The following is an 18289-nucleotide window of genomic DNA, read 5'->3' as shown; positions in this document are numbered from 1 at the left end:
AAGGCAGAGGAACCAGAGATCAAATTGCCAACATCTGCTGGATCATTGAAAAAGCAAGAGAGTTCCAGAAAAATATCTACTTCTGTTTTATTGACTATGCCAAAGCCTTTGACTGTGTGGATCACAATAAACTGTGGAAAATTCTGAAAGACATGGGAATACCAGACCACCTGACCTGCCTCTTGAGAAACCTATAGGCAGGTCAGGAAGCAACAATTAGAACTGGACATGAAAAAACAGACTGTTTCCTAATAGGAAAAAGAGTACGTCAAGGCTGTATACTGTCACCCTGCTCGTTTAACTTATATGCAGAGTACCTCATGAGAAACACTGGGCTGGAAGAAGCACAAGCTGGGAGAAATACCAATAGCCTCAGATATGCAGATGACATCACCCTTATGGCAGAAAGTGAAGAGGAACTAAAGAGCCTCTTGATGAAAGTGAAAGAGGAGAGTGAAGAAGTTGGCTTAAAGCTCAACATTCAGAAAACTAAGATCATGGCATCTGGTCCCATCACTTCATGGCAAATAATTGTGGAAAGACTAGAAACAGTGACAGATTTTATTTTTTAGTGCTCCAAAGTCACTGCAAATGGTGACTGCAACCATAAAATTAAAAGACGCTTACTCCTTGGAAGAAAAGTTATGACCAACCTAGACATCATATTAAAAAGCAGAGACATTACTTTGTCATCAAAGGTCCATCTAGTCAAAGCTATGATTATTCCAGTAATCATGTATGGATGTGAGAGTTGGACTATAAAGAAAGCTAAGTGCCGAAGAATCGATGCTTTTGAACTGTGGTGTTGGAGAAGACTCTTGAGACTCCAAGGAGATCAAACCAGCCCATCCTAAAGGAAGTCAGTCCTGAATATTCATTGGAAAGACTCATGCTGAAGCTGAAACTCCAATACTTTGGCCACCTGATGCCAAGAACTGACTCATTGGAAAAGACCCTGATGCTGGGAAAGATTGAAGGTGGGAGGAGAAGGGGATGACAGAGGATGAGATGGTTGGATGGCATCACTGACTCAATAGACATGTGTCTGAGTAGGCTCCGGAGTTGGTTATGGACAGAGAAGCTGGGTGTGCTGCAGTCTATGGAGATGCAAGTCTATGGAGTTGGACATGGCTGAGTGACTTAACTGAACTGAACTATCAAAAATTACCAGTGTGAGAAGAGGCAGAGAATGTGATCTTTGGTGAGGGGATAAACACATCTTTACAAAATGACACAGGAATGCCACAGGAATACCACAGATTCTGTAATTAGCACATAAGAAACCTAAACCAGTTATAACTTCATTCCATATCTTCAAGAAGGTGGAGGGAAAAGTAAGCTTATTAAGTAGGATGTAGAAGAAATTTAAAATGAGCCTCAAATTGAATTCCTATGTATTAAAACTATGATTTCTGACATGAAAAATATACTTGATCATATGAACAGCAGATGAGAATGTTATGTGTTCAGTTGACTAGTCATGTTCAACTAGTTGCAACCCCTTGGACTGTGCCCACCAGGCTCCTTCTGTCCATGGAGTGTCCCAGTCAAGAATACTAGAATGGGTTGCCATTTCCTACTCCCATGTATTCCCAACCCAAGGATTGAACCAGCATCTCTTGTGTCTCCTGTACGGACGGGTGGATTCTTTACACTGTGCCACCTCGGAAGCCCCTGGGAAAATTAGTAGGTTAATGAACATGAAAACACAGTGTAGAAGTAACCAAAATAAAACATATTAATAAAATAAGACATTAAAATGCTAAATGGGGCATCAGTGAAATGTTGAACAATCTCAGGAGCCTAATATATGTATAATAGCAGTCACTGGAGAAGAGGAATGTAGGTCAGATAAAATTTTAAAGTAATGATGAATAAAACCTTTCCCAAATTTGATTAATACTACAAACACAGAGATCCAAGAAGTTCAAAGAATCCTAAGCAAACTCTTGTAGAAGAAAATTACAGAAAATTTACGTGATATTGACTTCACTGAATCCAGAAAAAAAAGCAAATATAAAATCAGCTGGAGGAAACAAAAGAGATTTTGCACACAGTAGAACAAATATTAGAATTACAGCAGAGTTCAATTGAAAAAATAAGAGTCAGAAGTCAAAGCAGTATTAACAGAAGTATTAACAGAACAAAGTAAACTTAGCAAGAATATATTTATACTTATATTTTTGAAAAAAAAAATAAAGACCTTTTTAAATGTAGTAAAGCTAAAATAATTGTTACCAACATAATTCTACATTGAAAATGTTAAAGCCATTCTTTCAAACAGAATAAAAAGAATATCAGATGGAAATCTATATCTAGTTCAGTGAATTATGAGCACATACCCCCTAGAAAGCTAAATAGGTGGGCAAATAAGAAAAAAGTTTTTAGCATAATTTTGAAATCTCTTTACAGATATTGCTTAAAGCAAAAACAATAACACAACTTAAAGTTAATTAGACTCTATGACAATAACATAACAAATGCCTGAGGAGAAAATGGAAATGTACAGATAAGAGGTGGTTACATGAAATAGTATGTCATCAGTTGAAGGTTGACTGTAATATTATAGAAAAGAGTTATAGCTAGCAAGAATATTGGAGTGGGTAGCCTATCCTTTCTCTAGCTGATCTCCCTGACCCAGGAATTGAACCAGGGTCCCCTATATTGCTGGTGAGTTTTTTACCCACTGAGCTATCAGAGAAGCCCATATAAATTAACTAAGAAGTTCAAATAGAATTATTAAGATATACACAATACATGGCAGAAAGGAAGAAATGGGGATGAAATAAAATGAAATGAAATAAATAGTAGTATACTGTATTTAAACTCAACTATATCAATAGCAAACTTAAATCAATATAGCTTAAGCACTCGAATTCAATATTAGAAATTTACTAAAGAAAAAATGACTTTAAATATAGCATTAAAGTTAGATAATTTAAAAGGTTGGAAAAGATATACCATGCTAACACTAATGAAAAAAATAAAAAGGATAGTGCACTTGTTTATATATCAAATGAAATTTCATAGCAGAAAATATTACCATGGATGAAGAGGAATATTTATCATTGCTAATATAATTGATTCACCAAAAAGATAACAATCTTAGTGTTTATGTGTCTAACAATAGCACTTAGAAATACATGAAGCAAAATTTAATTGAATTAAAAATTAAAGAAATATAAAAAATCTGTAGTTTTATTTGAACATTATTATTTGAGGATTGATACAAGCAAATCAAAAATCAGTAAGGTATAAAAGACAACACTGTCAACCATAAAAAAGTCCTCAATAGATTCAAAAGAATGAAAGCTGTAATGAGAATCTTTTCTGATTACAATGTAATTAAACTAGAAAACAATAGTAAAAATACCTTTTGAAAAATCAAGTATGTTTGGAAACTAAATAACATACTCCTAAAAAACAACTGAACAAAAGCAAAAACCAATAGGGAAATTAAAATCCATTATGAACTGAATTAAAAAATAGCACCAAAACCTATAAAAAATTTGAGATCAAAATATAGCAATGTTTTCCGGAAAATTTTTATCCATAAAGAACTATATTAGCATAAATAAAAGTCCTAATTACCAAAATCTCCAAATTAAAATTTAGATAAAAAAGAGCAACTTAACTGGTGGGCTGTCCCAGCTGGCACAGGTATCCTTCTAACTTTCTTTCTAGGGGTTTGCCCTGTCCCACCCAGTGGGTGGCCTTGCCAGCAGGAGTTCCCTTCAGAAGCAGCCAGGTGGCCAGCACTGCCCACCATCATTACCACAATAACTGTGGCCAGGCCTTGCAGGCAGTCATACTAGGGACGACCCTGAAAGTCAGTCACAGTTATAGACAGAATTCTCATCCAGCTTGGCCAGGGGCCAGTCCAGCCCACAATTGCTCTTGTAGTAGCCATTGCCAGTTTCCAGACCCTCTGATCACCCAAGTCCAGTTTGCAGGTCAACTGAGGGTCAATCGTTCTTGATGATCTCTGCCAGCATTAATCCACTAAAAATAAATATTAAAGTACCAGATTTCAAAAACTGTGGGTTTGATTGCTGCACAGAACATCTACTAATTGGCCAAAAAAAAAAAAAAAATTGATGACATTAGCATATTAAATGATCTCTAATATTTATCAATAAATACTGCAATTAATTGATTGTGATGTACCCACACATCTAAATAGGCACTATCATTGTTGAAATTTGCTTATCTACTTTACCAATATTGTTTTCTTTCCAAAGGATAAAAACTATGTTTCTTTTAAACATGTTTACAGATGAAGAGCATGTTTTATTTAAAAAGTTTATAGATGGAAAGATTAAGTATATTTGTTAATAGTTTAATCTACATTAACCAAATTGTCATCTGTATAAGGAAAATATACATATTCAAATAACTATATTGTCATTTTAGTTGAAAAATTTTTAATGAATCTCTTTCCTTTAAAATAGATGGAAAAAAAATCCCACACACACTGGAGCGCATGCACACTCAGTCACTCAGTCCTGTCCAACTCTATGGGACTCCATGGACAATAGCCTGCCAGGCTCCCCTGTAAATGTTATTTTCCTAGCAAGAATACTGGAGTGGTTTGCCACGCCCTCCTCCATGGGATCTTCCGAACCAAAGGATCAATCCTGTGTCTCCTGCTTCACAGGTGGTTTCTTTACTCACTGAGCCACCTGTGAAGCCCCCATACACTGGAGACTTGGTACAAATTCCTAAAAACAGTCCAAGCTGAAGAGTAAGATTTTATCTTTGAAATCAAGGGAAAAAGGAAAGAAAATAAAGAATAAATGAAATGCACATTTATTTTGAAAAGATTAAATGTCCTGTTTACTCTAATCCTTTCTTTCTCATAAAGACTTTTGAAATTTCCTTGGACTGCATGGATATGAAACCAGGCAATCCTAAAGAAAGTCGGTCCTGAACATTCATTGGAAGGACTGATGCTGAATCTGAAGCTCCAATACTTTGGCCACCTGATGCAAAGGACTGACTCATTGGAAAAGACCCTGATGCTGGGAAACACTGAAGGCAGGAGGAGAAGTGGGCAACAGAGGATGAGATGGTTGGATGGCATCACCAACTCAAAGGACATGAGTTCGAGCAAACTCTGGGAAATGCTGATGGGCAGAGAAGCCTGGTGTACTGCAGTCCATGGGGTCCCTAGGAGTTGGGCATGACTAGCAACTGAACAACAGCAAAAAAAGTCTATGGGCATAGAACACCATGTATTCATGGCAGATTGAGAAATTAATATAATTTATTCAGAAGATGTCATCTGAAATCAGCTTATTGGAGCATAATTTCTGATCTTGCCTAGTTTTTTTGTCAAAGTAGAAAATAGTATTTTGGCAAATACATTTACTTTTGAGTCTATGTTATTTCATCAATAAAAAGAGATAAGAAATAAAGATTACTCCAAAAGTAGATTACAAGGATTAAAAATGCATGAATAACTAAAAAGAGTCCCTGGTATTTATATCTAAGCACTTAACAAACATTACTTGTGATTGTTGTCATCATGATGGTAAAGTATATTTGTACCTTGATTCCAGCTTTGAGTCTATGCTTCTTTCTTGCAGATCACTAGTCTATAAGTCTTATCTGATTAAATAGGTAATATCAAAGAATTAGAATCAAAAGCCAGCATTTCAAATCAAATTTTGGAGATTTCATTCAAAAGGTACATATTCTTGAACTGTTTAAATTCAATATGGGCTTAATATTCATATTGATTATTAAAATTATATGGAATTTCTCCAAAGTATCAGCACTCTTTTAGCTGAATCTCATGAAGATCAGGAGTTTATTATGATTCTGGGAAATGTGAAACCAACTTAGATGAAAATCAACTGAAACTCTTACTCAAGAGGTTTACAAATTAATTTGATTCATAAACAGCAGACAGTGCAACCTTTCTTTAATTAAGAAAATCTAGGTCAACAAACATATTCACACATATGATTTAATGTGACTTTATTTGAGGATTATACAGTTTACAAAACATATTTTATTATTATTTAATCCTTTCTAATTACCTACAAATTCCTTTGAGGGGCTTCTGCAGTTTTATGGTTTCTATGCAATTGGGGATAGATATATAACTTGCATTAAATGCTAAGTCAATTCTAAAATGTCTGTGTCCTTTGGATTGCATTCTTTTTATTAAACAGGTGTTTAAATGATATTAGGCTATTTATTTTAAAAGAAATGAGCAGCCATGATGGAGTAAATGGTATCTGAAATTTCCTCCTACTCTAACCAACTTTGAAATATATAAAATGATTTTTTCAGACAATATGTAACTGGCAGCATATCCTATGGTTCCTTAAACAAGACTGCAAATTATTTATGTCCTGTTATCACACTGGTTTCTGGATTGATCTTGCTTTCAAGACCATGGAGAAGCAAGTATGGAAGTCTTGTTGAGTTGAGGAAACAAGTGATAGTGCTGAGGAAAGTTGAGTGGGTAGATTTTACAGGGTAAATTATGAGGGCTTTGGAAATCTGCTTAGAGTTCCTCTTGAGGCATTGGTTTAATTCTAATGTATACGTGTTTAGGGTTAACTACCCAGGGACAAGCAAATAACAATTACCAGGGAAATAACTACTACTAAGGAGCTGTAAATTGACCAATTTTTAGGACTCACTAATTTATATTTCCTCTGAAAGTATATAACAGTCATGTTATTGTACATCTTTAATAGCATTTGTTATTTTGAAACTTAAAAAAGCGGAAGTTTGCTTGATGAGTGTGATATGGATACATTGTTTTGTCAACCTGAGAATAAAGATGCTATTAAACATCTGTGCCATTCAGTGGTAACTTTTGAAGAGCCATGCAAAAAAAGAACTATGAAATGTGTTTAAGGATTTATATAAAAATATGAACATAATATAGAAAGAAATGGAAATATTAAGAATAACCTAGTCAAGGCTATGGTTTTTCCTGTGATCACGTATGGATGTGAGAGTTGGACTGTGAAGAAAGCTGAGCGCCGAAGAATTGATGCTTTTGAACTGTGGTGTTGGAGAAGACTCTTGAGAGTCCCTTGGACTGCAAAGAGATCCAACCAGTCCATTTCTGAAGGAGATCAGCCCTGGGATTTCTTTGGAAGGAGTGATGCTGAAGCTGAAACTCCAGTACTTTGGCCACCTCATGCGAAGAGTTGACTCATTGGAAAAGACCCTGATGCTGGGAGGGATTGGGGGCAGGAGGAGAAGGGGACAACAGAAAATGAGATGGCTGGATGGCATCACTGACTTGATGGACGTGAGTCTGAGTGAACTCTGGGGGTTGGTGATGGACAGGGAGGCCTGGCGTGCTGTGATTCATGTGGTCACAAAGAGTCGGACACTACTGAGCAACTGAACTGAACTGAACTGAAAGTAGCATCTAGATCTAAAAACAATTCAAAAACTAAAGTGAAGCCAGTTCACAGAATCGGCTTATATCTGCAGATTTGACACTTATTTTAGTTTTGACATGAAAATGAAGATTACTGCTCTTGAGGACACAGGGGAAGAAAACAAACTCTGAAAGTTTAAAGAAGAAAAAGCAGTTCAGCATGAAGAGGGAAGGTAAGAAACAGAACTTCAGTAATAAGTTGCCTAATACACTTATACCTGGAATTCCAGCAGAAAAAAAAAAAAAAAAGAAGATGGAAAGGAAGAAAATTCATATTGAAAAAAATATCACACATGTGCACATCCTTTTTCATGAAATATAGTGTTTCAAACTTAAATGCAGTTTTGATATAACAAACAGGAAGGGAATCAGCAATCATGTGCAAAACTACCAAGAAAGTTAAGATGAGGACTCATATTAGATTTTGATTTACAAATTTAAAGAACATTTGAACCTTGAATGTAATGTCAATATAAAGATGGGAACTAAACAGATTATGATAAAAAGTGGAAAATTTTAATTTCTCTTTTTTTAACTATGTGCATATTATGAAAAGTGAAAGTGTTAGTCACTCAGTTGTTTCTGACTCTTTGTGACCCCAAGAACTGTAGCCTGCCAGGCTCCTCTGTCCATGGAATTCTCCATGCAAGAATACTGGAATAGGAAGCCATTCCCTTCTCCAGGGGATCTTCCCTGACCCAGGGATTGAACCTGGGTCTCCTGAAATGCAGGCATATTCTTTACTGTCTGAGCTACTAGGGAAGCCCTGTATATAATTTCCATGTACTTATTTTTAATGAAAATTGCATGCTTTGTAATCTCTATTAAAGATAAATACTTGCAAATTATGCAATATATGCCAATATGTGTGTGTCAGTTACTCAGTCATGTCCGACTCTGCAACACTATGGACTGCAGCCCACCAGGTTCCTTTGTCCAAGGGATTCTCTAGGCAAGAGTACTGAAGTGGGTTGCCATTTCCTTTCCCTATATACTAAAATAGTTAATCTAATTTAATAAATATTAAAATTTAATATAACTCCTCAATATTCGTTATTGTTTTCATTTTCCCTTTCTTGGATACTATTAATAGGTATAATTATATCATAACTCCTCCTTTCTTTTGGTTTATAATTTTATGACACATGTAATATAAAAAACAGACTATTTATGTATACTTTTAAAATGTGTGTAAAGCAAATACGTTGCGTGAATTATTGTGAATTGTTTTCATTCAAATATATTCAATGAAGTGTACCCAAACTGACATGTGTGGCTATAGTTTATTAGTGTTAATTGTGGCCATGTAAAGGTGTGACAGTTTTTATCAATTCTTTTGTTGACTTATATTTTTGTCTTTTCTTATTTTTTTAATATTAGGAAAGATGATTTTTGTAAATGTATATTTGGATTACTGGGTCCACTTTTGACATGTTCTATTATTTGCTACACATTTTCACATTTACAATTTTTCTCAATTGTAAACTATTTTGATGATGGATGTTTAGTCACTCATTTGTGTCCAGCTCTTTGCTACCCTTTGGTCTGTAACTTGCCAGTCTTCTCTGCCCATGGGATTTTTCAGGCAAGAATACTGGAGTGGGCTGCTATTTTCCTACTCCAGGGGATCTTCCCAACCCAGGGATTGAACCTGCATCTCCTATGTCTCTTGAATTGCAGGTGGATTCTTTACCCCCTGAGACATCACGGAAGTCAAAGTGAAAGTGTCAGTCACCTCTGTCCATGGAATTCTCCAGGCAAGAATACTGGCTGCTGCTGCTGCTAAGTCGCTTCAGTAGTGTCCAATGTGTGACCAGGATGGCAGCCCACCAGGCTCCTCCATCCCTGGGATTCTCCAGGCAAGAATACTGGAGTGGGCTGCCATTTCCCTCTCCAAAGGATCTTCCCAATCCAGAAATCAAGCCCAGATCTCCCACATTGCAGGCAGATTCTTTACTGTCTGAGTATACCACTTTAGATTTCCTCTAGTAGCATATAGCTGTGTGTTACAACTTACCTTTGGCACCTCTTATTTTTATAACTTAAAAAATGTTTGATGGGTATTAAAAGATTTTTATGTTTCCTATTTGACAACTCTCTGTTAAATAGTCAAAGTGACCATCTTTAACAATATTTATAGGAAATTCAGTTATCCTCTTTGGTGGATTGTTATTTTCTTTTGGACATTTTTTTATACATTTTTTAATCTGTATATCATTGCTGTTAATTTTAATTAATAGTTAATTCTGATTAAAATTTATATTGATAAAACATGTTAAGTGTATTATAACTATATTTTCATGGAATATAGTTGTATTTTAATTTTTCTAGTTGCAGTTAAATACATTTTTATTTGAAATATAATCAAACTGCTAATACTTCAGTTTAGTTCAGTCGCTCAGTCGTGTCTGACTCTTTGTGACCCCATGGACTGTGGCACTCCAGAATTCCCTGTCCATCACCAACTCCTGGAGCATGCTCAAACTCAGGTCCATCAAGTCGAAGATGCCATCCAGCCATCTTGCCCTCTGCCGTCCCCTTCTCCTCCTGCCTTCAATCTTTCCCAGCATCAGGGTCTTTTCCAATGAGTCAGTTCTTCACATCAGGTGGCCAAATATTGCAGTTTCAGCTTTAGCATCAGTCCTTCCAGTGAATATTCAGGACAATTTCCTTTAGGATGGACTGCTTGGATCCCCTTGCAGTCCAAGGGACTCTCAAGTGTCTTCTCCAACACCACAGTTCAAAGGCATCAATTCTTCAGGACTCAACTTTCTTTATAGTCCAACTCTTACATCCATACATGACTACTGGAAGAAACCATAGCTCTGACAAGATGGACTTTATTTGGCAATGTCTCTGCTTTTTAATATGTGGTCTAAGTTGGTCATAGCTTTTCTTCCAAGAAGCAAGCATCTTTTAATTTCATGGCCAAAGTCACCATCTGCAGTGATTTGGATCCCAAGAAAATAAAGTCTCTCACTGTTTCCAGTGTTTCCACATCTGTTTGCTATAAAGTGATGGGACTGGATGCCATGATCTTAGTATTTAGAACATTGAATTTTAAGACAGTTTTTTCACTCTCCTCTTTCACTTTCATCAAGAGGCTCTTCAGTTCCTTCAGTTTCTTCCATAATGGTGGTGTCATTTGTGTATCTGAGGCTATTGATATTTTTCCTGGCATTCTAGATTCCAGGTTGTACTTCATCCAGTCCGGCATTTTGCATGATGTACTCTGCATATAAGTTATATAAGCAGGGTGACAATATAGAGCCTTGATGTACTCCTTTCCCAATTTGAAACCAGTCTGTTGTTCCACGTCCAGTTCTAACTGTTGCTTCTTGACCTGCACACAGATTTCTCAAGAGGCAGGACAGGTGGTCGTGTATTTCCATCTCTTTAAGAATTTTCCACAGTTTGTTGTGATCCACACAATGAAAGGCTTTGGCATAGTCAATGAAGCAGAAATAGATGTTTTTCTGGAACTCTCTTGCTTTTTTGATGATCCAACGGATGTTAGCAATTTGATCTCTGGTTCCTCTCCCTTTTCTAAATCCAGCTTGAACATCTGGAAGTTAGTTCACTGTTCATATACTGTTGAAGCCTGATTTCAAGAATTTTGAGCATTACTTTGCTAGCATGTGAGATGAGTGTAATTGTGTGGTAGTTTGAATATTCTTTAGCATTGCCCATCTTTGGGATTGGAATGAAAACTGACCTTTTCCAGTCCTGTGGCCACTGCTGAGTTTTCCAAATTTGTTGGCATATTGAGTGCAGCACTTTCCCAGCATCATCTTTAAGGATTTGAAATAGCTTAACTGGAGTTCCATCACCTCCACTAGCTTTGTTTGTAGTAAGGCTTCCTAAGGCCTACTTGACTTTGCATTCCAGGATGTCTGGCTCTAGGTGAGTGATCACACCATCATGGTTATGTGGGTCATGAAGATCTTTTTTGTATAGTATTTCTGTGCATTCTTGCCACCTCTTCTTAATATCTTCTGCTTCTGTTAGGTCCATACCATTTCTGTCCTTTATTGTGCCCATGAAATGGTCCCTTAGTATCTCTAATTAACTTTAAGAGATCTTGAGTCTTTCCCATTCTATTGTTTTCCTCTATTTCTTTGAATTGATCACTGAGGAAGGCTTTCTTATCACTCCTTGCTGTTCTTTGGAACTCTGTTAATACTTGCATGATTATTTATTTATTTTTTTTTTTTTTCTAGGATGAAGGCATTTATTTAACACCTTTCCTTGTTGAACCATGGGATTCTGACCTGGAAAGCTGATGGACTGCTGAAATCCTTGGCCAAGCAGATTATTTTGAGATGTCCTTGTTCCCATATGCTGCTGAGTTTGGTTAACTGTTGAAGATTTTACAAGTCATATCCCTATTGGAAGGGGGAGCGGAGGATGCAGACTTGTTGTTGAGGTGAGGCTGTACGGGGGGTTGGGAACTTAAAAGGCCCTCCTTGCAAGTTCATCTGAGGAGCTGTTAAATGGCCTGGGTTGTTCATCTGAGGAAAGCTTCTCTGGGTTCCTGAAGCTTGCTGCTGCCAAAGGTATATGGAGGAGGAGAGCAGGAAGTTGTCTGTATGGTAGTTAAGGATGATCTTGCCTGGATTTGCTGTCGCATTGGGCCAGGCGGGGGAGCATTTCCTACCCTTGATTTGCAGTCATTGTGCCAGAGAACTCTAGGCTGGAGGAAGCTGAATGACTCCAGAAGGCAGCTTGTTCCAGCCTAGAGGAAGAGGAACTTGATTTGGGGCAGTAAACTGGAGTTGAATTCCCTGTGGCTGTTGCTGCTGATGTTGCTGTATGGTTCTTGCTTGCATCTATTGCTGCTGCTGCCGCTGGGGAAAAATTAGCTGGGTTTATTTGTCTCTTCACTGGGACAGGCTGTATTGGGTGGTGCAGAGGAACTAAAGATCCTCAGCGATGACTTCACTGCCATATATGGAGCCCAGAGAAGAGTGGATCAGTTGTGTCTGACTAGAAGCACGACAACGAGTCTTGGGCTGCATTTTGAATTGGGGCTTGATGCCATCATGGAATACGGCACGTTTCTACCCTGGGATAGCATAATAGTTGCAGTGTTGGTCATCCTTATTATCATGGAGCACCTTTCATGGGAAATTCCATCTTCATCGTAATTTAATTTCTGCTCCCATGGATCCTTTATTTCTCACATCTTGGCTTTGGTTCTGAGACAAAGCCAGGTTTCCCTTCCATCTGAACGAAGAGAATTCCCAGATCCTAAAGACACTGGTTGTTGCTCTGAATCAGGATCCATAGCCTCTCCACTGCTTCCCAGAAGATGTTGAATGCCACATGTAGGATGTTCCACGGCTCTACCTTTCCATACCTTTAGCTTGCTGGATTCCATGTGTAATAAATTGAGTGTATTCTCCAACATTATATCCAAGTTCCATTTGAAGTCTTTATCATCTCTGTTTCCTTTGAAGGCCAAAAAATCCACCTCTGAGTCGTCCACTGTTAATGAGCAAAAGGAAATATGTTGTTACTGTTTTTCAGTGGCTAAGTGGTGTCCTACTCTTTGTGACCCCATGGACCGTGGCATGCAAGGCTCCTCTGTCCTCCACTGTCTTCTAGAGTTTGCTTAAATTCATGTCCATTGAGTCAATGATGCCATTCAACCATCTCACCCTCTGTCGTCACCTTCTCCTCCTGCATTCAGTCTTCCCCAACACCAGGGTCTTTTCCAGTCAGTCAGTCTTTCACATTGGGTGCCAAATATTGGAGCTTCAGCTTCAGCATGAGTCCTTCCAATGAATATTCAGGGTTGATTTCCTTTAGGATGGTCTGGTTTGATATCCTTGCTGTCCAAGGGACTTTCAAGAGTTTTCTCCAGAACCACAGTTCAAAAGCATCGATTTTTACATACTCAGCCTTATTTATAGAATGTCTTTTAAATTTGGAAGGTTGTCCAAAACCATGGTGAATATTATTCCAGAAGCATGTGTGTGTGTTAGTTACTCAGCTGTGTCTGACTTTTTGCAATCCCAAACTCTGTCCATGATATTCTCCCAGAGAGAATACTGGAGTGGTTTGCCATTCCCTTCTCCAGGGGATCTTCCCAATCTAGCAACTGAACCCAGATCTCCTGCATTCCAGGCAGATTCTTTACTGCCTAAGCTAACAGAAGCATATGTCCACCATATTCCAGGTGGACAATACAGAAAAAAATGTTTTTCTTAATTTTTATCATTTATATAGATCATCTTCTAAATCCAAACAATCTTGCATTTTTAGGACCTGTATTTTAAGGTAGCAGTCAATTGCAAATACTGAGCTTGGCCTCAGCCCACCAGGGTGGACCTTGAGCAATGCCCTTTAAAGTAGATGCACTTGGCCCTCTGTGTATCCCTCCATCTGTTGGGGTCAACCTTAAGCAGTGCCCTTGACAGTGGATGCCCTTGGCCCTCAGTGTATACCTCCATCCATCCTTGCCTGCATCTATCTGTCCATCCATCAGCACCCAGCTACCCAAATCCAGACCCACCTGGGACTCAGGGAGCCAGTGGGGAGGGGCATGGACTAGACCAGGCTGGGGAGGAAGGGGAGATAATTTACTTTGTGTCAAGGAATCCTTTTCTTTCCAGAAGCTTTCAATATATCATTGCATGTTTTATTCTGAAAGTTTCATGGTTCCTTGTCTTAGCTAATATTTAATTCACCTATAATTGAACTGTCTAAATGGTGTGAGGTAAGAGTTCAACCCTTTTGTGTGATTACTCCCACAGCATTTATTGATCTGTTCCTTCTTTCCACAGTGGTCTCAATGTCAGACAAATAAACATTTGTCTCTTTTTCCAACATCTTTATTCTATTACTTCATATCATTTGTTTAATTAAGCATCACTTTTCATGTGTTTTTCCAAGTTAATATTTATCAAGAGGTATCAATGGCTACACAGAGAAGATAAATGCGAATTACAGATCTATTCCAGGGCACATATGGGTGTGTGCTCAGTTATATCTGACTCTTTGTGACCCCAGGAACTATGCCCACCAGGCTCCTCTGTCCATGGGATTTCTCCAGCAGGAATACTAGAATTGGAAGTCCGGAAAAGAATTTCTAAGATATTTGATATAAAGGACAGCAGAAAAGGAAGAATTGTTGGGCAGCATTTTTCAAGTAGAATATATTTTTATTTTTTACAATGGAGCATGAATCCTTTTAGATAAAGATGAGCTTTCCAGCTCTTTACAGTACCATATTATTCTCATTTTTTAACACTCTGCATGTCTCTCTAATTTGTTATCTCTCTGGTGTCTATAGGCATTAAACTGTGGAATAACAGATTTAAGGATCAATTCTTTCTTTTCTACATTTAACCCACTCTTAAGTTTGAAGAGCTTCTACTTAATGATGGAAATAGAAGAAAAATTATAGTAAAGAAGACTCTTTTTTTACTTCTTTGAAATAATATCACCTGCCTCAAACAGTTTGACCTCTCTTGCTCATTTGCCTTTCTCTGCAAACATTCCCTGAAGTCTCACTTATCTTATATTAAACATGTTCACAAGTCACAGCTCATTTTGAACTCAGATCTTCCTGATATGCTTTTTCTAAATTTTTGTCACACTCTTGTATTCTGCCTTGATTATGTGTGCCTCTTCTAATCTCTTACAATTATACAAAAAATTATTTAAAAAAATAAAAAGGGAGAAAAGAAGGAAGGATGTATGGAAAGGAAGAAGGAAGAACATATAACATCTTGCAAAAGGTCTTTGGGCTTGCTTATGATGCATTTTGAGATGGGCATGGAAACCCACTCCAGTATTCTTGCCTGGAGAATCTGCATGGAGAGAGGAACTTGGTGGGCTACAGTCCATGGGGTCATAAAGAGTCGGACACGACTGAGTGACTAAGTACACATGACACATTTTAGTTAATTATCATTTAATTTTCTCTTTTATGTTATTCATGGTTATGTGATTAGAATTTTAATTTTGAGGTGTCAATTCATTTTGAATTATATTCTTGTCTAAAGTTTCTGGTCATAAGATCAAGGCTATACTTTATACATAAAAAGTTTTTTTCCAGAGAAGTTTATGAGAACTCTCAAGCTATGCTTAGCACTTCTTTCCTTTATAACCAATACTCCAAAACAGTCCAGTTACACCTATGTCATAAAATACATCATTCTTTTTGATAATTTATTTTCCTCTTATGGTTTCAAGTGATTAAATATATCAGAAATTTTTATTTAAACAAAACAATATTATTAGAAATTATCTGGATCAATGAAATTCTTTGAACTACTTTTTATTCTGTCAGTGGTGGAACTTTTAGAAAATTCTACATGTTTGATAAGGCTTCCCTCATGGTTCAATGATAAATAATCCATGTGCAGTGCAGGAGCTGCAAGTTTGATACCTGGGTTGGGAAGATCCCCTGGAGAAGGAAATGGCTACTTGCTCCAGTATTCTTGGCTGGGAAATCCCATGGACAGGATCCTAGCAGGCTACAGCCCATGGGGTCACAAAGAGTTAGATAATACTTAGCAACTAATCAACAGCAACAACAATGTGTTTGATAAATATCATTAATGAATTGAAACTAATCCAAATTGGGGTATTTGGTCTGAGAGATTCTTGACTTACTAAGAATAATACCATAGAACTCTACTGGGTACATATCCAGCTGTGTGTTAATATTAATTAGTGTTCAGAATGATGGCACCACAAACTAGCAGGATCTTAGTTCAGTAAGGAATTTCACTGCAGTGGAGCCATTAATCTGATCCCATGGCATTAGGCATTATTATATGAAGATTTTCTATAATAAAGCTTGGTGTTTTATAATCATTTTTGACTCCCCAGATAATCCAGTCTTCTGCCTACCTGGATTCCCTAGGCATTTGGACAAACCATTATCTTATCATTGTTGTTGTTGATGATAATGACATGCACACACACACATATAATCTGTTTTGAAGTGTGAAAGTCCAGGACAACTGCAGAGCAGTCTTTATAAATCGAATTATCAAGGCAAATTATTTAACATTGCACATTAAACATTTCTATTTATCTCTAGTAAAAGACATTTTAAAAACAGTATTTCATATGAATGAATTTCCATCAAAAATATTTTAATGGTAGCTTTCCTTTTTATTTTTTATAATTTTTAATATAAATTTATTTATTTTAATTGGAGGTTAACCACTCTACAATATTGTATTGGTTCTCAAACTAGTACAAACACAATGGAGCTTTCCTTTTTAAAGTTTGAGGTTGAAAGGCTCATTCTCACCTTTTTGGTTTTTTTCTTTTCCTGTCTATGGAGTCTTTATATCATTAGACTTTGATGTTCTGGATAAAAGTCACCAAGTGAGTGTTAGCAATTTGTTTATTATTTTTAATGTCGAAGAGTGAAGCTTTTCATAGTTGAGTAGTTGAGTTAAATAAACCATGCTTTTCACTCAATAGTTTAGAAAAGTAGTCTAAAACAAAAGAAATTTTAAAAAACTACATATGTTCATTAATAGTCTAGTTGGAGTTGTAGGAAACTCTTTCTAACTAATACTTTTTAACACTTCTTACAATGCAATATATATCTTGAGTTTTCTTGTGTATAACGCATTTCACTAAAGAATATATGAACAGCATAACTAAAAAAAGTGTGAAGTTAAACTTTACTGACAGTTCTTTTACACTTTCCAATAAATTCTTGACTAGTAGTTTCAACTTGGAGGGAACAGTTGCCTAGAGTAACAAATGAAGACCATGGAATAGCTACCCTGGGCAATAGTCATTACCTATATCTAAAATATTACATCGAAGCAGGGAAAACCAAAACCATAAACCCAGTAGTGTGCCTCCTACAGCAGCTGCCACTACTTACTTGAAGGAGTCAGATTTCAGGGTTAGCATAGAGGGAAAGCCAGCAGGAAGTCTACTCTCAATAATTCTTTCCTGCTGCAGAGTTTTACAACAATAGAACAATTAGAAATCTTTGCTTATTAGATTTTCCACCATGTCGCACTTTCATTTTCAGGTCAATGTCTTCAGGGAGCATTGTTCACTTGAGGAGTTATTTCAGACCAAGATGATGACATTCTTGCAGAAAAGTCTATAGAATACATTCAGGCTATAATTAGAGACTGACAAGGTATTCTTTGGGAGAAGGCAATGGCACTCCACTCCAGTACTCTTGCCTGGAAAATCCCATGGACAGAGGAGCCTGGTAGGCTGTAGTTCATGGGGTCTCTAAGAGTCGGACACGACTGAGCAACTTCACTTTCACTTCTGCATTGGAGAAGGAAATGGAAACTCACTACAGTGTTCTTGCCTGGAGAATCCCAGGGACAGGGGAGCCTGGTGGGCTGCTGTCTGTGGGATCCCACAGAGTTGGACACGACTGAAGTGACTTAGCAGTAAGTATTCTTTAAAGTTACAAGACATCCTTCAGTTCAGTCAGTTCAGTTCAGTCGCTCAGTCGTGTCCGACTCTTTGCGACCCCATGAATCACAGCACGCCAGGCCTCCCTGTCTATCACCAACTGCCGGAGTTCACTCAAACTCACATCCATCGAGTTGGTGATGCCATCCAGCCATCTGATCCTTTGTTGTCCCCTTTTCCTCCTGCCCCCAATCCCTCCCAGCATTAGAATCTTTTCCAATGAGGCAACTCTTTGCATGAGGTGGCCAAAGTACTGGAGTTTCAGCTTTAGCATCATTCCTTCCAAAGAAATCCCAGGGATGATTTCCTTTAGAATGGATTGGTTGGATCTCCTTGCAGTCCAAGGGACTCTCAGGAGTCTTCTCCAACACCACAGTTCAAAAGCATCAATTTTTCAGTGCTCAGCCTTCTTCACAGTCCAACTCTCACATCCATACATGACCACTAGAAAAA

At 37.4% G+C, this 18289-nt stretch overlaps 1 pseudogene; it reads right to left on the bottom strand.

The window, feature by feature from the left end:
- The window catches only part of LOC105005356, a 31548-nt pseudogene that overhangs the window by 1117 nt on the left and 12142 nt on the right, over window positions 1-18289 (bottom strand).

Source organism: Bison bison, unplaced genomic scaffold (genome assembly GCF_000754665.1).
Source record: "Bison bison bison isolate TAMUID 2011002044 unplaced genomic scaffold, Bison_UMD1.0 scf7180017864489, whole genome shotgun sequence".
Classification (NCBI taxonomy): domain Eukaryota; kingdom Metazoa; phylum Chordata; class Mammalia; order Artiodactyla; family Bovidae; genus Bison; species Bison bison.
The sequence above is the reverse complement of the archived record's forward strand: the minus strand, read 5'-3'. Positions and strand labels throughout refer to the sequence as shown.